Genomic DNA, 26092 nt, shown 5'->3' on the forward strand with positions numbered 1-26092 from the left:
GGAAGCAAAATCTAAAAAGTAGCAATTTTTATTCAAAGAAAGGATAAATATAAGGAGATCAGGTTAGAAACAGTAGTTTGCTGTTTAACCAATAATGTCTCTAGATTTTGCTTTTATCAAGGTCATTGTAGATGATATTCCCTGAACCCTGCTGAGTTATTAATGGAGACTACAAAGTACTGACATACTAAATTAATTTTATCCAGATACAACTTATGATAGTTTTAACATAAAAATATTATGAAATGAGAATGATTTATTCAAACCCATTGTTAAAATATGCATTTCCATGTATTCCCAGAAAATACTGAAATATGAGATTAAAAGATCATGGATATTAGAAACAATGGAAATCAAACCATTTGTTTGTGAATTAATAGTTTACATATAAAGCATATATTTATAAATTATATAAGCTATGTAAAACATGATTTTCCCCACTAACAGGTTATTGCTAAGGTATACTGAAATGTTCCCTGAAATTTCTGTCATTCTTGGGGATGTTGTAAACTAGAAGAAAAATTTGCCATATGAAATAGCTTTCCTCAAACATCTGCTGCCAAGAAAGTTTGTTTGGAGCTTGTGATGATGGATGAATTTTTGACAGGTAATTGCAATTCAGATCAGATGCAGACAGATTTAGTACCTAAAAGCTTCTAGTTTATTAAAATCACCATTGATTTATTTAGCACTCCTTCTTCCCTCCAAACTGTCTTGCATTTTAATACTCTTTGGGAATTAATAATTTAGCTATGATACCTATAATTTATAGAGTTGATTGAAATATAGTGGATTTTTCTTGATTCTGCAAACAAAATCTTAAATAGGGAAGTACTTGAAAATTAAGCAATATTCTTGTGTTGTTATAAAACAAAAAATCATGGCATTTTTACAACTGCGTTCGTCAATAATGTTATTAAACATTTTCAATTTGTTATGCAATGTTTCATCTAACAATTGATTAGGCTTTTGTGAACAGATAATACAAGCATTAGCCATTACCTTCTTTTTCTTAAGTGGTTTTCTGGAAAAATGACTCTGAGGTGGAGATTTACATGCAGGAACTGTATTTGGGGATGGTATCCCATGGATTAATTCCTGAAGAAAGAGAAGGAAGTGAGATTGGGTGGAGGGAGGAGTTGAATGGTGATTCAGTTGCAATAAATCTCAATACAGCCTACTGGGAGCTCTGGAACTGTGATGGCTTTAAGTAAAGGGGCCAGATCTTTATGTCATTCTCCTTTCCCCCATATAGACCAGTCAATGGATATGGACTCCCCATACAAGGAGGAAGACATGACTTTGTGTGCTGCAGCTATACAGAGAGCCACTCAACTGAGAGCCATCAGTCACACAACTACCCTGCTAATGTAGCTGATGCAGGAAGTGCCTTAGTCCTAAAGGGAAACCTGGGCAGTGGTATAAGCTGCACAGTGGTATATAGTATTTGTGTGTCTGAAGACTCAGCTTTATTTTTAATATGTCATGGATATGAAGGTATGCAAATAAATACCATTTATGATAACAGTAAAACTAACAGATATGCATCTACTGTATTACCAACACATTTGAAGTCATCTCTGTGGTCACATCATCTCTTCAATCACATCACCTACCATTTTTCTCCAGAAACAATCAATTTCCTTTTTTAAACTTATTAATCATCTCCTATTGTGATATAAGTAGAAATTCTCTATGATACCAATCGTTAAAAAAAGTGATTGTGACAGATCTAGTGCAGTCTTTGGTCATATGCCTAAATTCTAATAAGATGTCAAGGAATATTATGTGATACTTTTACGTAGATTCCTAAACCTGGACTGGCTTGAATGTAGACATGATGGCTTTGGTAGCCATCTTGGACCCTGAGTCTAAGGCACCATGAAAACCTAGGATGTATTAAAAAGAAATAGAAAATTTGAACAGACCTATAACTAGTAAGGAGACTGATCAATAATCAAACAAAGGAAAGCCAATAAAGGAAAGCCCAGAACCAGATGGCTTCACTGGTAAATTCTACCACATGTTTAAAGAATTAATGCCAATCCTTCTCAAACACTTCCAAAAAATTGAAGAGGAGAAAACACTTCCAAATTCATTCTAAGAGGCGAGCATTACTCTGATACCAGAAACAGACAAAAACTCTACAAGAAAAGAAAAATACAGGCCAGTATCACTGATGAACATTGAGATAAAAATTCTTACAAAAAACTGGCAAATCCAATTAAATAGCACATGAGAAGAGCTATTCAGTTTTATACACGACAGTTTCCTAAAGTTTTCTTCTGCCCTCCAATGGAGGTCTTTTTCAGAAGTATGTTTATTTTCTAAGCTCTATGAATTCTGCTTTATTTTCCCTTATCTTATGGTGTGGATCTATATAGACTATTATGTTTCTGTGTAAATATATAAGAGCATCCCTTTCTCAGATGAGCTCATGTGTGGGATGGCAGGTTGACATCTAATGGTCCCAACAGAAGGCCTGGAAGCCTTTCAACCTTGCATTGATTGCCCCCACTTCTCAGCATGCTGACATTCTGAGTCAGTGAAATTATGAAAATTTTCTAATATTTTATACAGGAATTGTTAATGTAACACCTCTCATCTATAGTGTTTATTTATCTAAAAAATAACAATACTATTGAAGCCTTTGTTTACCCCTTCCCAATCTTACTCCTAGTCCCAATACCATCTTAGAATTAACAAACATTCTTAAATATGGCTAGGTCATTTTCTGTTTTAATATGTATGTATGTATCTATATGCTATGTGGTTTTGGTTTTGCATGTTTTTAAACTTTATGTACATTTCATGCTATAGCTATCTTTCTACCATATGACTTTTTTGCTCTATATGAACCTTTTGATATGATTCCAAGTAAATACATGGAGCAGAGTTTCATTACTTCAAAACACCATCTAGTGTGCTAAGTACATCCTTTATACTTTAATGAATGTTTTCACAGTATTTACAGGAATGGGTTCTAGAGATAAAATGACTGAGTTTATACCTTGGCTCTACTGTTTATTTACTGAGTAACTTTAAGCACATTATTTGTTACCTCTGGGACTCAGTTCCCTCCTCCGAAAATTGTGACACAGTCTAAAATTACTCACTACACAGGGTTTTTGTGGAGATTAACTTAATACATGCAATGTTCCATGAAGTACATGGCACAAAGTAAACACTAAGAAATATGTAGGTTAATTCCAAAGATTTTGCTACTATAAAAATCCTACTATGTATATTATTTTTTTTTCAGGGGAAAGCACGAATGCAGCCCCCCAGTACCACAAATTATGCAGTCGAGTTTCCCACACTTGGGGAAATCGCAACGGTCAGCACATCCAGAGTGCAATGGATAAGCCTCGCCCTGCGAAAACCACCTTCGTGCTCATGGTATCTCCCCTGCCAGGTAAGTACTATATATTCTTACGCATGTGTTTTTAGGAAGTTTAATTTGGCATATATATTTCTTAATGCAACATAAATATTAATCATTTATCCACTCCCCTGGTAACAGGTATACGATTCGCAGGTTGTGTTATAACAATAGGACTATAAAATATGTACAGGTCCCATGTAGACATGAGTAAGAAACTGTTAGGCAGTAAATTCCCTTACGGTTCATACAACTATAGCTTTGTTAATATTGTACAGTTGCTGTCTACAGTGGATATATGAGAATGATCATTTCCGCACATCACTGTCCAGGCTTGATTTGGCTCACACTTTAATTTTTGCTAATCTAATGGTTATTATCATATAACATACATTTGGATATTTTGTCACATGAAAAATATTTTTCTCTTCTTCTGTTTCTTGACATATTAGCCCCATTTATTATTTGTTATAATTCTTATTGGTTTGTTTGAGATGTATACATATTTGTGAAAGTTTTAGAAATACTTTCTCCCAATCTGGAGATAAATTTTCATCTATTTTGTTCATTTCTGATGCACACAGATTTATATGTCTATGGTTTTTGAATTTACATATCTTGTCTATGTAAATTGGCTGTTGGCGTGTTGCCTAGGAATTCATTTGCTGTCCCCAGAGTTAAGAATATAATTTTCATATATCTTCTCCCAAATAATTTAAAGTTTTGTTTTTACATATAGACGTTAATTCACTGGATCTGTGTCTGCCTCTGTGCATCTCTTTCTGTTATGAAATATGGTTGGTTTTATTTTCCCTTTCGAGTAAGAAATTATCTCATGATTGATTATGTAATTATTTATCTTTCTATTTTACATATATTGAGACTGTTTTTACAGGCATACAAGTTTATAAAAGTATAATATCCTCTTGCTTGACTATTCTTCTGGCATTCATAGTGATCCCTTTATCTTCTATAATGCCATTGGATAATTACTTTGTATATTTTGTCTTATATTAATATAGTTATGTTGGTTTTTTCAAACTGTTATTTTGTAGGTGTGTTTTCCCACTTTGTAACGGGTAGTCTGTTGTTATGGGATTTCCTTTGTCTTTTCATATATTGATGAACATTTTTACTTTGCTTTCATTGTCTGAATTTTCCTATTAGATTGATGATTATTTGCTGTCAGCTTGAATTTGTGTTAGAGAATAGCTATTCCCCGTATGTGGGCACGCTTTCTAATACAGAGGACTGCCTCCAGTGATTGTAGGTGAGGCGGCATAAAATGCTTCTGAGAAGGGTGTAACTACAGTTTATCTTAGAGAATGATGATGTGCATCCCATTGGGAATGGAAGAATTCTACTTATTAGGGACTCAGCACTCCTCCATCCACAGGGTTCACACTCACTGCTTTACGCTAGAAGTGGACACAGCAGTGGACACAGCAGCTGTCTCTGCCTTGGCAGTAGAGTGGTAGAGGGATGGGACTGTCAGATTCTGATTATTCTATATAAAAATTACCCAATTATTGGTCATCTCAGTCAGCTGTTTATGACGTGCATTAAAGTTACTAAAATCTATAATTACTTCATGTACTGTATTAGCTCTAAGCGCTATAATGGAATGTTTCCTTAAGGGAATGATCATGACTACCTTGTTCAGAATTCTACCTCAATTACTGTGCACGTTGTAAGAAGTCATCACAAAACAGATTCTCCAGAAACACACCTTGAGAATAAATTTATGTACAAGTGAGAAATCAGCAAGGTAGCAAAGAAAGCAGGACAGGAAATGGGTCAAAGCCCAGTGGGGGGTGATTTGAATTCAAGTTCCATGGGGTATAGCATCAGCCTGATTTTGCAGGAGAACTCTTCAATTCAGGTTAAGACTCAAAGTTCTAACTCACTCAAGCTAAGGAAATGGGCTTTCACACTGCCATAATAGTCAGCCATCTATTAAGAGCCAGATTTAAATTCTGGGGGATAAGAAGTTCCCAGACACTTTCAGCTTTCTGCACATGGGGACACAGCAGTTCCAGGATCCTAACGGCAGCCCCTAAAGTGAATCACAGGTACTGGCAATTTGAAGCAGAACAACAGTTTAAGAGTTTGGAAGGTACCTGGACAAAGTACCCCAGATATCTGCTATAGCCCTCCCCTGCACTGGTTGGATCCACTTGTAATTTACTTTAAGTTTACTCCATCCTGCTAAATTTCCTTTAAGACGTAGGATGATCATAATTTGAATGGAAAATATTTAAGAAGTGGTTATTGGGATGCACAGAAGCTCTGCTAGCTGCATGTGGTCCCAAGGCAATATTCATTTTTCTTCATTCTGCCATCCATTTCAGACTTTCCTCACACTCAACTAGCATTTCTTCCCATCTAAGTAGCTTATCTGGTTTCATGATGCTCTGGTTTCCATGCCTTCTTCACTGCCAAGGCTGTGGCTATTGTAATTTCTCACTTAGAGTTGAAATACCTCATGAGATTACCATGATTGACCCTAGTGTATCAATCAATTGGTCCCACTCATCTTGACGATGAACAGGATCAATAATCCTATCAGTAATGTAGCTCCCTTCTTTCCCTATTGGTTCTTGGGATGGGGATCACAAAATAACCAAGTGAGACTACTTCTGTTCCTATATTAGCATGAAGATCTCTAAACTGATAGAATTTAAGTTTGCAAAATCAGGAAGCACAAATACGGGGAGTAATAGTGAGTGGGTCACTGCTACATCCACGTACCCATTGTTTCTGGATCTATGTGTTATACGTCTTGAGGACTCAGCATCATTAGTGTAGATATACACTGGATCCTAAAAGACAGTACCACAAACTTACAGATTTTCTCTCCAAATTGACACTTAGCCAAGCTATCAAGGAGCTAGTCCAGTGATCTATAAAATCAGCAGACTGTGGATAGTGTAATATGTGGAAGGATCAATACTTCCCATTGTCATCTATTTATTTTCACATCTCCTTTCCCATACAGTGAATCACTTGATCACAGTCTATGTCATGTGGGATTCCAAGTCAGTAACTCAGACATTCCGTGAGCACAGTGGTGTTAGTAAAGATCCTGAGTCAGAGAAGCAAATCCACATTGGTTCCCTAGTCCCAGTAAAGACAAATTAAAATATTTTTAGTTGTATAAGGTGGTGTAACCAATTTGTCACCAGTGTGCTAGCTGATCTCCTTGAAGGATTAAATGATACTATGGCTCAATAGTGATCTCTGCTGCTGATATATCAAACACTTAGTAGTAGCAGTCACTAAATAAGACTTGAGGAGAAGAAGCTATGGTGTTGGACCCATGCACAGTTTTTGACTCTACCACCATTACTGTGGATCCACCACCATGCATGGAGATCCAAGGACTAATTGTGTAAAAACTAGGGTGGCTAAAAACAGAAGCTATTTGATAGCTACTGAATCAATCAATCTTTCACCTAGTTTAGTGCATCTTCTGCAGCAGGTGTTTTCTAGTGGTCATTAATGAGATACATAATGATCCTCATATTATACTTTATGACCACCCCCAAGGTTTCTTATCACTCTTCTTCTCCATGTCCTCCCTACCTCGTCATCAAAAATCTACCAGTCTTTCGCCTTCCAGGCCCCTGATCAAATAGCCATACCATTCATCATGGTATAGGAATCCATTTGTAACCTAACCTCAGACAGTTCTTTCTCCAATGCAGTGAATCATCATTGTTGCACACTAGAAGAATTTACCCTGACCACATTTATTTTAGAGCCACCAATGTATGAGGCTATAGTGTAATAGAAATTGGCTGTCAACTTGTACAAACACATTGAACTAATCTATACATAAATCAGACTTGGTTTATTTTCCTCCTTTAACAGCTGGTCATAGAGTACTCTTCATGACATCACAGGTGTGATTTTATGCAAATACAACCTTATTTACCACAGATTTCTCCAGCAGCTTAAGATCATGCAAAGTCATATCAGCATGCACCAGAAGCTGCTACAAAGCCATCTATTCCTCTCATGACTACTCAAAAATTTCATTCTTTCATTTGATCAGTTAAGTGCATCATGACAGTAAAATATGTCCTGCATCCATAAGCCAAAGAGACTTGCCTATCACTGTTCTTTCTCAGAGGTAAAAGATGGAGGTGCAATAACTTCTCATTATAAAGATACCCAGTGGGTTAGTCCTGGCCTTCTGTGACACAGAAGTCAAAATGATATTAGAACACAATATTTACTGGAAAAAATGCTGATGAGGAAAATATAGGGGAAGAGGAAATAGATGGGGCTATGAGAGCTATTGGATTGAAATGAAGATTGACTCCTATGAAGAAGAGTGAGAAGGAAAAGAAAGGAAAAGTGGATCAAACTACATATAAACTTAGTACCAGTTCAGTAACTGGATGCATAAATACCCTAATATCATAAAATTACAGTAATATCTACTGGTATTATAACACCTAGCTCTTCATTGGAGATTAGTAGGAAGCAATTATACAATACCTACAGAGAGAAATAACAGCAACCTTCTCTCATTAAAAAGGAATTTATAAATTAAGTCCCATTTAATGAAAAAAATCTAATGTTAAGAAAGCCAACAACGTAAATAATCAACACATAATTTCAACCTAGATTAATTAATTATATAAGTAATTATATCTAACAACAATTTTAAAAGAAATTCATTTAAGATGTTCAAAAATATAAATTAAGACAATGAGTAAGACAGAGAAAGGCTTCATGAAATAAAAACAAGTAAAAGTAACATAAGAACAGATGTCTATGAAAAAGATCTCATTGGAAACACTGGAAGATATAGCTGTATATCTACATATGTCTGTGTCTTTGTTTATACCTATATTTATATCTGTCTATATTTATATGTTTTGCAAATTAAAAATATACCATCTAATTACAAAGACAGAGTAGATGAAACACACAACTAAAAGACACAAAAACAAATTTGAATAAATGTACACATTTTGAAGGTCATATAGACAAAAGTATAAAGGGTCAATTAAGAAACAGGGAAGATAGCTAAATATCCTCTAATATAATTATCCTCATTTTGCAAATGAAAAGAAAACATACATACAAACAAAGTACAGAGACCTTGAACATTATGCCCTCTAGTCACAGAGGTAGTAAATGATCAAGACAGACTCAGTCCAGGGCCATATTTTAACTATAACTCTCTATCATATCTAATGTTACTTACCATTCTAAAACCCTGAAAACAAAATACTGACTGCATCTTTCAATAAAAAGGAAACACAAACATTGAGAAGACACCTGAGATACAAGAAACAATAGGGCACTCAAATTGTTAAAACTGATCTTTTTTTAAATACTAATTAATTGTAAAAGCAACTATAAATTTGTTAGAATATTTGCAGTTAAATATCTGTTTTAAACTTTAAGGATAAAAAAAAGAAAGAAAAATATAATCAATGACCCCAAAATAGCAAAAAAAAAAAAAAAAAACACAGTGAAATGGTAAAAGCTTTATTCCAATAGAAATCAGGAAGGGAAAAAATATAAAGAGAGACATTTTAAATGATTTTAAACAAAAAATATAAGTAGGTTGGCAGAAGTTCCTTCTCTGCCTCTTTTTTTTTTAATATTTATACTTTTATTTTTATGTTGCTTGTTTAATTATTTTGAGTTTACATAATGGATTTAAATCTCTTATTTACTTTAACAAATCTACATAATTTGTAGTAATTTGTAAATAAGAAAAATGAGATTATGGCACTGACACTCCTTGCCACCTCTAACTTCCAAGTGTTAATTCTCAAATTGCTATTTTTATGCCTACATGATTTGCAACATTTATATTTTTAGACCACTGTTTAGGCATAATTTTATATGTGAGCCTGGATACTTTTACTAAAGTTGCTTTATTCTATTAGATGACTAGATTTTATCATTAAGTAGATTTTTTTCTTTTTAGAAACAATTTTATGTGCTATGTTCCCTGAATTCTTACATCTTTGAAACTATTTGCTGTACTTATATTTTAAAGTCAGTATGAGATGGTATAAAATTGTATATTTAATTTTTATGAATTCTGGTAAATATTTCTCTGTTTTTACTTGCAGTTGGATGATGTTGTAAAGAAAAAAGTATCAATTTGATTTTTCCACCACTGACTGAGAAACAGCTAGATTTATTTATTTGTCTGCCCCCTCCTCCCTCCTAGATGCCTTGAGAGTATAAGTCAGAAAATATCAGGTGAAAAATGTGAAACCAAAAGGAGTCCATATTGTATAATTCCTTCTACAGAAAATCAACCACAGGCTAAAGAAATTGATAGAGTCAGGACAGTCACTACAAGAAGGTAAGAAAGGTTTGGGGGAAAAACAGATTCCATTTCAACACTCCATGAGGGTACTAGGAATATTTGCTGTTCTAATTTAAATGTTGATTACATGGCTGGTTACATGAGGTTCATTCGGTCAAAATATATTGAGCTCTTTCATTATGAATTCAATATTTTCAAAATGAATATTACATTTCAACAAAAATTTATGTGAAAAAGCCACATGTAGATTTTACTCCTTTCCAAGCAGTATATGCTTAGCACATGGCATGCTGAAACACTTTCAATACCCACAAAACCCCCATGTGCTATGTGCCATTATTATCCTCATCCTGTATATTAAATACACACAGAGAGACAGACACAGACACACACACAGATACACACAAACACAAACTGAGAGTTACTGCAGTAGAGTGATTTGCCCAATGTCACCAGCCAGGGAGTAGTTCATCTGAGGTTTGGGCCTGGCCTGTTTGCTATCAGACCCTGAGCTTACTCTTGCTGTGCTGGACATCGGACCATTTCTATGGCAAGAAAGGACAACCTCACTGTCCACAGTGTTCCGAGTCCCTCAGCATCTCCCTATTGGCACGTTCCTCAACATAATTCCTTTATCTGTCATGAGATTCCATATATATATATACACACATACATATAGTCTAGGGGGAAGGAAGACATTTAACTACCCAAGGAAAATTTTATCTGTAATCTCTATAGTCAGTCTGTATCTTTCTATGGAAGTATGACTTTTTCTTTTTTAAGTACAACAATTGGGTTTTATAAGGAATGTAAATCCAAAGAGTTAAATTATTAGCTTGCAAACAAAAATTATCATTCAAGAATAAAGGAAAAGTTCTCATCTTTAAATATTCAAGTTTTGCAGAGAGGAAGCATGTGCTGTCTCAATAGACAGAGTATTTCATGAGGGACAGTTTCTTAATGCAGATGAGACAATCTGTCTTTGCAAGGAATGTTCTCTTTGGGGAAAAAAATAGGTTCCATTTCAACACTCCACAAGTGATAAGTGAAGCATTTCAAAAATAGAAGCTCCTAGATTCCTAGATGTGTTGATGAGACAATATGTCATTGCAAAAAAAAAAGAAAGAATCTGCTTGAAAAGGCTAAATTTCACCCTGTCCCCACATGCCAGTTATTTAAATTTCTACAGCTGTGTAGAGTTAGCAAACCTTATCGTTCAGGAGAAGGGAGAAGAGGTGTTCATTTTCATATAGTTACTGATATTTAGTGAAAAATATGCATTTCTAAAAAATACATTAAATTAATATTTACCTTTTAACATAATAATATAAATCACACTTCATAAAGAGGCTTGCATATTAGAATGTATAAAGGAAAAATATTTAAGTCACCTGTGTGCAGGTGTGCAAAACATAGGTCACCTGCAATCTTTACCTTGGTGAGAGTATAAAGATATTAGACTTGGAGTCAAGAAACTTGAAAGTAGTTATAGTTGTTTTTCTGTTTTGCCTATGTGGTATACGGCAGAATTCTTAACTGTCTGGTTGTCAGTTTTCCCATTAGGAAAAGTGGAAAGTTAAAGTAAATTCTCCTCAAGCTTTCTCTAGCTCTGAAAATTTCTGATTCTATGATATGCAAAATTTTCCTACTATAACCTCCTTTCTGTTTAAGGAAGTCTACATGTTGGAGAGTTTTGCCCATGTTGTTTCCATTAATTTAAATGCCTTGCTTATGGTCTTGACCTAATTAGAGTCTAATTATTCTTCAAGCGTCACATCTGTATGAAAGTATTCCCCCAATTTAAAGATGATCAATTTTAAAATAGGTTTTCATTGCTTTTATACCCACCTATGTAGTGCTATGAAAAAAATAAAACAGGTTCCAGATGAAAATATTAGAATAAAACCTGTGGCCCCACGTTTGGCAATATAAGGAGGGACATCGGGTTTCTAGTAAAATGTGATGGGAAAATATCTGTTTCTATTCTCTACATTTAAGCCTACGAAATACTGAATCAATCTGGACTGTGCTTCATTACTTACATCTAAAGAAGAGGAAGGAAAACAACAAATCCTTTAGGTTTGTTTTGATATTTTTCCTTAGTCTGAGTTTTTATTTTATTTTTTCTAGCTCTGCATGTTATCACACTCACAATCTGACTGTTTAGATGAAACTTTGGTCATAATATTTTCCCTCATACCCTCTACAATTTGGTCCATTTCCATTTATTCATTTATTTTGGTACAGAAGCCCCAAATCAACCATATATATTACTTTGTAATAACCTCACACATGCCACAGATATTTTTCTTTCTACTTGTGAATTCTCATGAGATCACATTTATTTGTGTATTTTTTATATATCATTTCATGTAAATTGATTTTAATTGTTGTTTTTCTTCATTTTGAATTGTATTTTAATTTTTTGGATGTCATAAATTTGCTGACATTCCATCTTAATACTCAGATCAACCTGTCTTTTGAGGGTTTTTCATTTTTAGTTAAATGGTCAGTTTAATGCAATTTTGATAGCTTACAGAAATAATTAGAAATGGCAGTCCTGTGGGCAACATTCTTCCCTAATTTCAAGAAATAATGCATATCTGTTAATATTTTTTATTTGCTACTATGTTTTCTTGCTTGTTTCTTTAAACATTTAAAAAATATGGGTGATAAAATTCATCTGCTTGTGTTATCATCTTGAAATGTATGCCTCTATTTGTACTCTTAAATCTCAAATGTGGAAAGTAGAACATGTCATATAAATGACATATAAATCATGTAAAATGCCAGGTTTGAAATAAATAAATACATCACATTCTTCATGAAACTATGATTTATTCCTGATTTTAAAGATGTTATAAAATCAATAGCTTTCTTATTTCTACTGTCACCTGGAAGTGATATATTAATATTGCTGTCATTGTTTTACTTGTCCTGACACTTCACAGCTAATGCAGAAAAACAACCTGTTTCTTGTCTAATGCATTACTGCCTGTGTGCAATCATGCATTAGAGATCAATACACTGATAGCAACAACGTCTCCATTTATTGCTGCTACTTAGGTACATATAAACACAATGGTTCACATGAAAACCTGCAGATAAAAGTTCACTGGAAATTTTGATGAAAAAGTGTGTGAGGAGTTTAATACACATTCCTTTTTGAACTTGGTTAACTCAATATTTTGCAATATCAGTTGCTTCATATATTTCCTATATTCTAAGTCCTCTTATGTTTTAGGTTTCCATTCCTATACAAAGATATCTACTACTATATGTGATATCATAATTTTAAAATTCAGCTATTCAAAATTAGGTCAAAACTCAGACTTTACAGAATAAAGAACTTTAAAGAATATATAGGAACAGAATTATTAAATCAGTCCCCTTTTACATTAGCTTAATTAACCCTTCAACTATACTAAAAGCTCATATATTTAGCTTTCAAGTTTCATTGAAGTATCAGGCTCTCAAAGAATTTGTATTTAGTTTAATACATTTGTTTAAAATGTAGATAACAAACTTGTCATTTTAAAGTGTTTAGATTTATTTGTCAGTTGCTTATTTGTTTGGCAATTATAACAGAGTATTAAAACTGAGTTAAAACATATGTCTTATCCAGATAAGTAAAAACACAATTTGTTGCAAAAGTAACATCTTCCAAACACATAATTCCACATATTTCATGACTAATAATTGAAAATTCAGGTTGTTAGGTTGTGGTCACTCCATAGATTGCTGAAACTTTGGGAAGAGACTTGTTTCTGCATGGCATTCTTTCAATCAAATCATAAAAGGCTTTGATTAATTGTCACAAACTTTTATTCATCAAATTACCCTTTTCATAATTACTAACCATATTCATCTTTAGAGCTAAAATAATGGCTTCTTTATTTTCAACATATGCTGATTAATTATAGTAGAATAACAGATATTCAACAAATGTTTGCTGAGTAAAGAATATAATTTATTATGTGTCAGAACTATACTGGGGATTTTAAAAACATATGTCATATAATCTCAGAACAATCCCATGAGTGAAATAGGATTACCTGTTCTATTGACCTGATAAGACGGCAAAGAATTTTTCAAGGTTCATACAGTGTTAGAGCCAGGATTCACACTTTAAATGTTCTGACCCTAGAGCCAATGATCTTTGTTCCTGTACAATAATGTTTATCTGAAATATGTTATCCTACCTTCATATTTTATTTTACATCAGCCAGGAAATTCATACACTTACACACTATGCAAACATAGTACTTTAAAATAATAGACAAATTAAAAATAATTTTTTAACTTCAAACATATACATTATGTACTACCTAATCTTTGTGGAAATTAGTTTGATTCATAATAATATATTTTTGTATGGTAATATTATTATTTAATGTATGAATTTATCCAATATCTTCTCTTTCATATTTCAGTAACCAACATTTTTCTAAGTAGAAGGAAATTATCAGATGTTATTATAGATGAACATAGATGCAAAGATCCTTAACGAAATATTATCAAATCAAATACAATAAAATGTAAAAGGCTAAGATATCATGACCCTGTGTGGTTTATGTCAAAAATTGGAGCCTGGTTCAACATTAATGAATAAATAAATGCAATTTGTGAGGTTAGCAGATTGTATAAGAAAAACAGTAAGATGCATAGAAAGTATTCAACAAAATTCAACATGTATTTGTGATTAAAAACTCCGCAAATACTAGGAATAGACGAGAACTCCCTTACCTTAAAAACAGGTTATACACAAAAGCCCACAGGTACATGATACTTAATGGTGAGAGACTACTACTTTCCTTCTGAGACTGGGAAAAAGTCAAGGATGTCTTCCTTCCCCTACCCCTGTTCAACATCATATTAGAAGACCTAACAAGGGCAATAAAGGAAGAAAAAGAAATACAAGAATGCAGATAGGGAAGAAAATAAACTTGTGTTCATTTGCAGATGAAATCATTTTCAATTCATTTTCAGTGATTTCAGGGTAGAAAACCTCAAAGAATATACAGAAAACAAACAAACAAAAACATCTCTCCAAATAGTCTATTAAGCTCATTTGGCAAGGTTGCAGAATATAATGTTAATATGTAAAAATGAATTGCCTTCCTATATGCTAGCAATTAACTAGTGAATTTGCAATTTAAAAAAAATAACATTCGCAATAGCACCATGATAATGAAGTATTTATGTACAAATCTAAGAAGTATGTACAGGAACTACACATGGAAAACTACAAATCACTGAAAAAATAAATTAAAAAAGATCTAAATAAATGGAGGTATAGTTTGCATAGACTGGAGCACAGACTGGAAACATAGATTGGAAGATTTGATATCTTTAGATGTCAATTCCTCCCAAATTGATCTATAAGTTCAACACAATCTCCATCAATATTCCAGAAAACTATTTTGTGGATATCCACAGACTGATTATAAAATGTATATGGGAAGACAAAGGAAACTGTAAAGTCAGTATTATATAAGAGAAGAACAAAATTGGAGAACTTACTATACAATTTCAAGACTATACAGCTAGTGCAGTCAAGAGCATATGATATTGGTAAGAGAATAAACAAATAGATCAATAAAACTTGATAGACAGCCCAGATATAGACCCACGTAAACATAGTCAACTGACTTTTGACAAAAGAACAAAGGGATTCAATGGAGAAAGGAGAGTTTTCAACAAATGGAACTGGAACAACTGGATGTCTATGTGTAACAACTGAACCTAGACACAGACTTCTCACCTTATATAAAAATTAACTTAAAATGTATTATAGTTCTAAATTCAAAATGTAAAACCATAAGCTTCTTGCCAAAAATAAATTGCAGAAAATATGCATGATGTTTGATTGGCTCGTGAGTTTTTGCACCACACCAAAAATACTCTCCGTGAAGGAAAATTTGATAAGTTAAACTTTGTTAAAATTAAAATTGAATTAAGCCTCTTTCCTTCCTTCATTCCTGAGGGTCTAGACCAATAACAGTACTAACCAGAATTGGGTTGTTGTAATTTCCCACTGATTTTAATCACAAAGCATAGTAATGGTAAGAGACACCTTAGGGGATTTTAAATATCTCAGACATATTCTTCCTTACCTCCATTGTGGAGTAGCAGTTCAGTTTCCCCTTGGCAGTCATCATCAATTACCCGGACTGTATGATAAATCCTTTTGACTATTGATCTACAGGCACGAGGAGTCCAAAATCATCTTGTGGCATCCTAACTTTCAGTTTATTGAAATAATTTCTGTGTCTCCTGGTGGAAGCATTTCTCCCTTTGGAATTAGGACCTTTATGCCAGCAGAGCATAAGGTCACAGTGACAGGAAGCAAAATTTTTGCTAGTGAGTCATTAGGAGTAATAGTGAATGGTGGCACTTCTATTCTCACTCTTTGATTCCTGAACCTCTGTATCTTGGCTATGGGAGAAATAGTACCATACACTGAACACTGCTTCAGAGCCTATACAGCCTCCTGATAACATTGCCCCAGCTTTGCAAGACATTGCCTCCTAGCTACCACTGTGACTGAGTCTTCAAAAAGCCCTTCCACAGTTCTATCAAGCCAGCTGCTTCAGGATAGTGGGTAATATGGTAAGACCAATGAATTCCACGAGCATAGGTCCATTCCCATGTTTCATTTGCTTTGAAGTGAGTTCTTTGATTCAAAGCCAGGCTGTGTAGTATATTATGATGGTAAATAAGACAATGTAATTCCATATATAGCATTTTCAGTAGAAGTACTGCATGCAGGAAAGGCAAATCTATGTCCAGAGTAAATATCCATTCCATTAAGAACAAAAGAATTCTCCTACGACAGAGGCATTCCGATGTAATCAACTTGCCACTAGGTAGCTGGCTGATTATCCTGGGGACTGGTGTAAATCAGGGACTCAGTGTTGATCTCTGATGCTGACAGACTGGGCACTCAGCAGCAACTGTGGCCAGGTACTTGGAAGTCTACCTTCCTGAGTCCAGGCATAACCTCCATCCCCGACACCATGGCCAATTTTGTCACCTGGGCAATAACAAGTGTGACTGGGGAAAGAGCTCACTGGTATCCACAGAACCAGTCACCCTATCTACTTTATGATTAAGATCTGCTGCTGCTGAACTTACCTTTTGATGAGCAATGACGTGGGGCACAAATATCTTCACTTTTTTTTTTTTTTTTTTTTTTTTGCCATTAAGAGAGGTCTATCTACACACCTATTCCCCAGAATTCTTTGTCACCAAATACTCAATCATGTTTCTTCCAATCTCTGACCATCCAGCTGAAACACTGGCCACAGACCATGAAACAGTACTTAATCACACATCTGCTATTTCTCCTTTCAGGCAAAGTAAACTGCTTGCATTTCTGTCCACTTGCAGGAGGTCCCTTTACCATTGTCCTTCAGGGAAGTCAGAGAAAGTGGCTACAGTGTTGAGGCTGTTCACTTTTGTGTCATGCCTGCACATCATGCAGAACCATCTGTAAATCAAGTCCAATTTTTTTCTTCCCATGTCAACTGGTGGAAGGAATTTATCATGAGGCCATAGGTGCAGGCTGGGTATTATGGACTGAATGTTTGTGTCCCACCAAAATTCATATGTTGAAATCCTAAACCACATTGTGACAGTATTAGGAGGTGGGACCTTTGGGAGGTAAACAGACCTTGAGGGTGGAGCCCTCATATAAATGGGGTTAGTGCCCAAATATGAAGTGAGAGGACAGCTTGATTTTGCTTTCTGCTCTCTGCCATGTGAGGACACAATGATAAGATGGCCATCTGCAAACCAGAAAGCAGGCTCTCACCAGAATCAAATCTGCCTATATCTTGATCTTGGACATCCCAGTCTCCAGACCTATGAGAATTACATGTGTGTTGTTTAATCTACCCAGTCTATGGTAATTTGTTATAGTAATTGAAGTTGATGAACACATTGGAGTCGAGAAGGTAGTATGGCAAGCATGGAGACCATGGGCATATAGGCCACTTTTTCATATAATGTACTTGTGCCTTAAGGGTCTGCTTGGGCTCAGTCTTACATAAATGACTTCCATTTGATGATGGAATGTTGCTATGCATGGTCAACTTTATCACTTAGTAGGTTAGATAACACCTAGTTCATGATGGGCAGCTCAAGTCTCATGGTAACTTGGTGGCCAACTGTTTAAGCATTTAGTCTCTACCGATGCCCAGGAGCAGGCCAAGAGCTATTTCTCAAAAGGAAAATAGTTGTATGCAGAGTATTGTACAGCACTGCTCCAAAATCCTAAGGACTTGCACTCTGATTCACCTATAGAGGTCAGCGAAAGACTCCAAATAGCATCCTAATCTGCCATTTACACTTCCAGCACCATTGGATCCACTATATTATATGACCCAAGTGGCAGAGCTGCTTGTGTAGCAGCCTGGACCTTTTGCAAAGCTATCTCTTATCCTGGGCCCCACTCAAAACTAGAAGCTTTTTATGTCACTTTGATAATGGGCAAAAGTAACACATCTAAATAAAGAATACCCTGTCTCTAAAACTGAAAGAGGCCCACTAGAGGAGCTGTGCTTCTTTTTTTGGTTGTAGGAGGGCCATCTAGAAAATTCACTGAGGTAGAATGCCCCTGAATTTTTGTCACATTTATTTCCCACCCTCTTGGGTATCTTAATAAGTATGAAGCATTTGCTGCTTCTAGCTCCCTCGGTCCAATTAGCATAAAATTACTAATGTAATAAACCAGTCTGATACCTTGTAGAGGGAAAAGTGGTCAAGATCCCTATGAATTAAATTATGATATAGGACTGGAGAATTAATATACCCCTAATATAGGACAGTGAAGGTGTATTGTTGACTTTGCCTTCTGAAAGTAAACTACCTCTAGTTGTCTTTACTAGAACCACTAGAGACCTAGGAGAGTCAATGATGCAGTTTTACTATGATGCCCAGCAGGCAGAGACCCAAGAGAGATGATAGTGCAAATGAAATCTAAAATCAGTCTGCTGAAGAATTCCTTCTTGCTCAGGGAAGCAGATCTTTTTGTGCTACAGGTCTTCAATTGATTGGAAGAATCCTTCCATATCATAGAAAACAATCTGCTTACTTGTAGTCTACTGATTTAAATGTTAATCTCATTCATAAATATTCTTCAAGTTGACACATAAAATTAACCACCACACTGCTGCATCTCTCTCTTCCTCTCTTTCAGAGACTCAATTGCATGCATATTAGGTCTTTCGAACTTCTACCAAAATGCACTAATATTCTTTTTGTTTCTTTGTATTCATTTTTTAACGATGTGTTTGATTCTGGATAGTTTATATCACTATGTCTTCAAGTTCACTCATCATTTCTTCTAAATTTTCTAATATACCATTAATTCCAACCTATATATTTTTCATCTCTGACATTGTAGTTTTCATGTTTAGATGTGTGATTGGCGTGAGTCTAACTAAATTATCAAGATAAAGCCAACAGATGAATTGATGAATTCAATATGAGTGTAAGAGAAAAGTTAACGATGTATTTTTTTTTTTTTTTACAGAGATGAGTAAGTAGCTAAAACTGGACAGTCTTTTTTGATTTTTTTTTTAAGGAGGCTGATAATCAGAGTTATTTGGACTTTTTTTTTTTTTTAAGATATCTACTAGACACTCAGAGAATCAAAAATTGAGAAGGCTCTAAAGAAAAAAGTTTGAGCTTGGAATAATTACAGTAACATTAACATACAAACAGTATTTAAAGTCATGAGCCTGAATAATATCATCAAGCGAATAAACACATATATAGAAAACAGTAGCAGAGATTTAATCCTTTTGTTGGGTAGAAGAGGAGAAACAAGCAAAGAAGACTGTAAAGGATTAGTCTGTGGTAAGAAGAAAACAGAAAAATGGTGGTGTCTTATAAGCAAAGATAAGATATAAAGAGGGAGTGAGTTGTCCTATTAACTTCAGAAGTACAACAGGACTGAAGTTTTGCCACTAAATCTGGCAACACAGAAGTCAATTATTACCTTAACTTTAGAGTTTCTCTTCATTACTTGACAGGAGAGCCTGATTAGAGTGGACTTCAGAAAAAGTGGGTGACAAGGAATTTGAGACAATGTATATAGTAATGATGTTCGAGGAGTTTTGTAACATAAGGAACAAAGAAATGAGTTGTATATAATGAGGAGACAGTATCGAGTATTTTAAAATCATGAGAAAAAAACTTTTTTTTTTAGTGCTGATAGTAATGCTCTAGCAGATATGAAAAAACAACCAACCAAAAAAAAACCCCCAAAACCACACACACACACACAAAACAACAACCTGATGATGGAGGAGACAAAGAGGGTAATTGTTGGTAAAATTATTTGATTAAATAAGAAATGGAATTGTATACATACATGGAGATCCTTCACAGAGGTGGGAAAATGCTGCTATCCATTTAAGAGATGAAAATAAGTTGTTTGCCTGTAATTGTTCTTTTTTATTATAAAATTGTCATCTTAAATATTTTAAGACTATATTGCCACATTTATGTTTGTTCGTTATTGCAATATTATGTGAGCTATTATTTTATTACAAGATTATATCCCCCCCAACAATTTGCATTGTAGAAATATTTTTTTCCTACAATTTAATTCTCTTATTTTAAGATATCGACATCAGTAACTTAGCTTTCTTTTAGGACATATTTCCTTCTTATAACCGGTTCATTCCTTCATATTTGAACTCTCCTGTATCTTTTAAGTTTAAATTATTCTTTATTGTTGCAGCAACTCCTTGTATCATCAATCTGAGATTTTCTTCCCTTTAGTTAGTGAGTTTTATCACATCAACATTTATTATAATTAGAATCAATTAGGATTTATGTCAACTGTCATATTTGGCATTTTCTACACAATTTTTCTTCTTAGTTCCTTGTTTCCTGTCTTCCATTTGATAGATTAAAGCTTCTTTCAATTATATAAGTTTAGAAAACATTATGTTGTTTATATATTTAACAATAATTTTTTAATGAATTTATTTATTTATTTTTATTTATTGGCTGCACTGGGTCTTCATTGCTGTGTGCAGGCTTTCTCTAGTTGCAGTGAGTGGAGGCTACTCTTCATTGTGTTGTGCGGGCTTCTCACTGCAGTGGCTTCTCTCGTTGCAGAGCATGGGCTCTAGACACTCGGGCTTCAGTAGTTGTGGCACATGGGCTTTGTTGCTCCGTGGCATGTGGGATCTTCCCAGACTGGGGAACGAATTATGCCCCCTACATTAGCACGCGAATTCTTAACCACTGTGCAACCAGGGAAGTCCCAACAATAAGTTTTTAAGATCCATATTTATGTTTGTTGTTTCCTATTCCCAAATGCATTAATACCTATATCCTTCCCCGAAAAGTACAATACCCCTCTTCTTCTCTAAGTTCCATACTTCTGTGTATGTGTATATTTTATGAAGTTACATATTATTATATCTATTATTATTTCTGGATTCTGTTTTTATGACCATAGATTTGGGGAGCAGAATTTGGCACTTGAGGTGTATAGTAGCTAAGAATGCATTTTACTTTATCACCTTCTTTGTATCATTTAAAATATTACATCATGGGATTTACTATCAATTCATAAATTACAGCAATTTCAAAAAATATCTGTATATGAAATGACTAAAATATATAAGAACTTGTTATCTATTACAATTGTTTTCTCATTTTAATTACAGACACCTCACTTTTCTATTCTAGATAACCTTCTGTCTTTTGTGCACTTGCAATGCAAAGAATAGGATCTCAGTGTGGCCAAATCTAAGCTATTAATTTTTATTTTATATTAGAAAATTAGTTTATTTACATTTCTGTAAATGAATTTCTTCTGTAAAAATATTTTATTAAAAACATTTTTTATCTGTTTCTTGGTATAGATCTTACTAAAGAATGTAGTTACATGTAATATTTAATGAATAGAACCACAAAGTTATTTTAAATACTTCTGCTGAAGTTTAAAAATAATTTTGAACAAGAAGTATAAATCTGTCATTGTTGGAATTTTGTTCAAGCACAAGTTAATCTGCCAAGGATGGATGAACTTTTCAGTATCATATTATCTAAATTTAATAGGTAAATAAGATTTATTATCCCTAAGACTTTGTTTCAACATCTCTTTCCATATTGATTCACATTATAACCAAAGCAAAAACTCTGTAGAGCTACACTCTGCTGCACACACTAAAAACTTTCAGGTAGATTTCTCACTTCAAACACATACCCTAAGTTTCTCAAGAGTTTTTCCCCAATGGTCCTAATCAATTCATTACCTAATTAAGTAACTTTACCCTATATATTTCACTTCTATAAAATCAATTAAGCTATAAAACCAAATTGTTTTACCAATAATCATTTTCCAAACCTTTTTTGCTTGTTTTTTACTTTAAGGGAAGACTTAGATTGAATTGCAACTACATTTTTGTGATTTAATTTACCATTTATAACTTTGCTAGTATTCAGGAGACTTCTACAATAAATAAAAGGATGAGCCATGAATCTCATATTATGGTTGTAAATTCTCACAAAGGCAACATTTCACTGTTGTATGAGTTGAATACCAGAAAGGTTGCCATGTGATAAATTTATCAATGTCTAAACTCCCTGTTGAAATATGGCTGTTTTTGCCCTTAAAAATGTGGATCAATCATGTTATTGAGAACTTTTCACCACTGAAAACTTTTTTGTTTATACTTGAGACGCTGATGAAGTTTCAAAATAATTTAGTCTCATATTATTGTTGTAGTCAGAATTTCTTTGTCTACTAAATTTTAGAAATAAAAACCTACATCTATATGTTCTATTTGGTATATTATTTTTCATCATAATTGCTTTCTATTTTGAGTTTACTAACATTAAAGAATCACTAAAAAATTTCAAACAATAATTGTTAAATAGCAACACATGACGCTTATGCCATTTTGCTGTGGTTACAGGTAATTAATGCTAAGACATAAATTTCAATAGTATGATGTGTAAAATAAATGTCCTGCTTAAATAATTCTAGCTTTATAGGGAAACATATGTAAGTGTACTGGAAAGTGTTTGCCACAGACTCTACAGTACACATCTGTGTAAAGTAGCTGAACTGACTACTCTGATAACTATATATTAAGAAAGTAGGAATTTATGAATATACTTAAGATTTTTACAGATTTTAGCCTTGCTGGGATTGTTTCTGCTTTTGCAAAGAGCTGATAGGAATGAATTTGTTTTTTCTGTAATTCTATTTCATGTACATACATGGAGTATAATTTTTTAAATCATATTTGGGTAGAAACAAATGCTAAACTGATGCTTTTTCCACATTAACTTGTCTTATACCTTAAACATTTTCATACTCAAATGAAATGTTATAAAAGTTATGTGTGTTCTTGAATATATATACATAATTAGACAAATATTAAGTGCTAATTTATATTCTTGTTCAAAATATTCATCCTCTTTCGTTAAGGTCCAAATTTTACTTTGAAATTTTTATGTAGCTATGATAACACTTGATAATAAAAATAACACATGATAAAAATTCATGAGAAATAGAAACTGACTTAATATAGGCACCATTCTACCTTGCATGGACAGTTAAATAATGGCTACCCTAGCCCAAAAGGGAGAAAATGTAGGAATTGTTCACTTTCACAGAAGAGTCCAGGGTAATCTTTTAAATTATTCCTTCCTCTACTCTTTAGTTCATTTGTTTCTTAGCAATACACCTAACTGATGATGCAGCCAACTTCATCAGTGCCCAGCATCATGTCCCTCAATCTCTAATTTGGGCTGCAGCTGTTATACAAAGGTCCAGTTCTCCTCTCACTGACAGTGTCTCAGGAATGCCATGAATCTTTCTACGTTCTTCCTCAAGGCAATCTATATCAACAACAGAACTATTTCTCCTTGTGTATAAGTGCAGCTTCAAAATGTGGGGCTGTTAATCCTGCCTCCCCAACTATAATTCTCAGAAATGGAGAATGAAAAATGATTCAGCTTCCAATATGTCAATTGAGCCCCTGTTGCCTACAGCAGCAACCTTGATGATACATCTTTATAAAGACTATATCTCCTTTTTTCCTACTGTGTTGTTCTTCCTCTTACTGATTTATTTTGCCTCTTTATATTTTCTGCACAGAATATGTTATCAAACATATGTATCTTTCACTCTGTGGTTTGCCAAATCACCCTCTTATTGGTAACATTTGAAGACACAGTTCATGATTTTAATGTAGCTCAATTTCTCAAATATTTCTTTTATGGTTAGTATACTTAATTCCCTGTTGAATATATTGTTTACTACTCAAAGTTAATAAAGGTAGTGATCTATGCTTATTTTTCAAAACATTATTGTTTTACCATCACATTTTGGTTTGTGATCCATTTAAAATTGATGTTATGTCTGTGGTAGGGTTCAAGATTCATTATTTTTCTCATGGGTATCCATTTGACCTAAATTCACATATTAAAGAAAGCCATTGTGTCCCCACTGTGTCACTGCCTGGATAAAAGTCCCTGGCTCCCTACTCAGCTTTCTTTGACATCACCTAGGCAGTGGAGGATGGTTCTAGGTTTCTCAATTGGCCTTTCTTGGCATGGGGGAGTATGGAGCCAGAAACCTTTTCTGTTTATGGTATTTTGAATTTATTTTCTAAAATATTTTTGTCTTGCTAGTTTTCTGTATTTCTTGTCATTTGACTAGAGAAAATAGGTCTTTGGGGGGCATTATTATCTACCTCTGGATTGCTAGCATCTCCACACCGAATCTAGGGTATATTAGGCAAAAATCCAACTGAGGAAATCTACCTTTATGTTTTCTTTTGGGTTCTAAATTCCTTAGCTGGTCTTACTTCTTCTGTCCAACTTTTATGTTTGTTTTAATGTATAATTTCCAGGGCTGTTCATTGCCAAAGAATGTGGAAAAGTATAAATACTCTGTCTTAATAGAAGCAGAAGTCTGACCTCCTGTTTTCAGATTTTTTAATGCCTAGCTTTACACACCTTTGAAATAAAAAACGTAGAGTGGTATGTTATCCACATCTCCCTGTGCTTCCCACAGCCCTGAAATCTAGGCCCATCAAGCTCTGCTACTTTGGCATCTCTAAGCTACTTTTTTTTTTTTTTTCCCGTGTTCCAGCCCACATTATTGTGAAAGCTCAGTTGGCTTATTACCTCCCATTGGCAACTTTGACTCCATAGCTTCTTTCCTCTGCAGCTTAAGAACTGGCACATGGAGCCAAATCAAAACTGGCATGTACAATCAATATGCATTGGTTTTCTAAGTTATTTCGGTCCCATCAAATGATGGTTTCTCAAAAGTTCACCAATGCTTCTAAGAAGTATTTTATTTTACTTATATTATTGGCAAGAATTTTAGCCATTATCTGCAAGAGCATTGGTTTTCTACCAATTATTGCATCATAGTTGAAACCTTAAGTACACTGTTTATATTTTTAAAAAAGAGATTAATAAAGATAGCTGCAACTGCCAGTGCTAGAAACCTCACACTAAACTAGAAACAAGACAGGAACACAAACCCACCCATCAGCACACAGACTACCTAAAGCGATATTAACCTCACAGATACCTTAAAACACACCACCTGACATAGCCCTGCTCATCAGAGGGAAAAGACTCAGATCCACACACCAGAAATCAGGCACCAGACCCTCCCATAAGTAAGCCTACTCAAGACACTGAACCAACCCCACCAAAGGGGGCAGAGAATAGAAACAAGAGGAATTACTACTAGGCAGCATAGGGAAAGGAGACAGCAAATCCTATAAATTATCCAAAATGAGAAAACAAAGAAACACCTTGCAGGCAAAGGAGCAAAATAAAAGCCCACAAGACCAAATAAATGAAGAGGAAATAAGAAAATTGCCTGAAAAAGAATTCTGAGTAATGATAGTAAAGATGATCCAAAATCTTGATAACAAAAATACAAGAAACAGTTAGTAAGGACCTAGAAGAACTAAAGGGCAAACAAACAGTAATGAACAACACAATAATTGAAATTAAAAATACTCTAGATGGTATAAATAGCAGAATAACTGAGGCAGAAGAACGAGTGAGTGAGTTGGAAGACAGAATGGGGAAATAACTGCCACAGAGCAAGTAAAAAGAATAAAAACAATGGAAGACAGTCTCAGAGACCTTGGTGACAACATTAAGCACACCAACATTCAAATCACAGGTGTCCCAGAAGAAGAAAAAAAGAAAGGGTCTGAGCAAATACTTGAAGAGGTTATAGTGGAAAACTTCCCCAACATGGGAAAAGAAATTCTTAATCAAGTCCAAGAAGTGTAGACAGTCCCATACAGGAAAAACCCAAGGAGAAATACACCAAGGCACATATGAATCAAACTAACAAAAATTAAACACAAAGAAAAAAATATTAAAAG

At 34.2% G+C, this 26092-nt stretch overlaps 1 non-coding gene across 1 annotated transcript; it reads right to left on the minus strand.

Moving 5' to 3' along the window:
- Positions 1-3259: 3259 nt before the first annotated feature.
- LOC130835410 (U1 spliceosomal RNA) lies at positions 3260-3423 on the minus strand. The gene has a single exon (XR_009048899.1). It is a non-coding gene; the product is annotated as a U1 spliceosomal RNA (small nuclear RNA).
- Positions 3424-26092: the final 22669 nt, after the last annotated feature.

Source organism: Hippopotamus amphibius, chromosome 13, assembly GCF_030028045.1.
Source record: "Hippopotamus amphibius kiboko isolate mHipAmp2 chromosome 13, mHipAmp2.hap2, whole genome shotgun sequence".
Lineage (NCBI taxonomy): Eukaryota > Metazoa > Chordata > Mammalia > Artiodactyla > Hippopotamidae > Hippopotamus > Hippopotamus amphibius.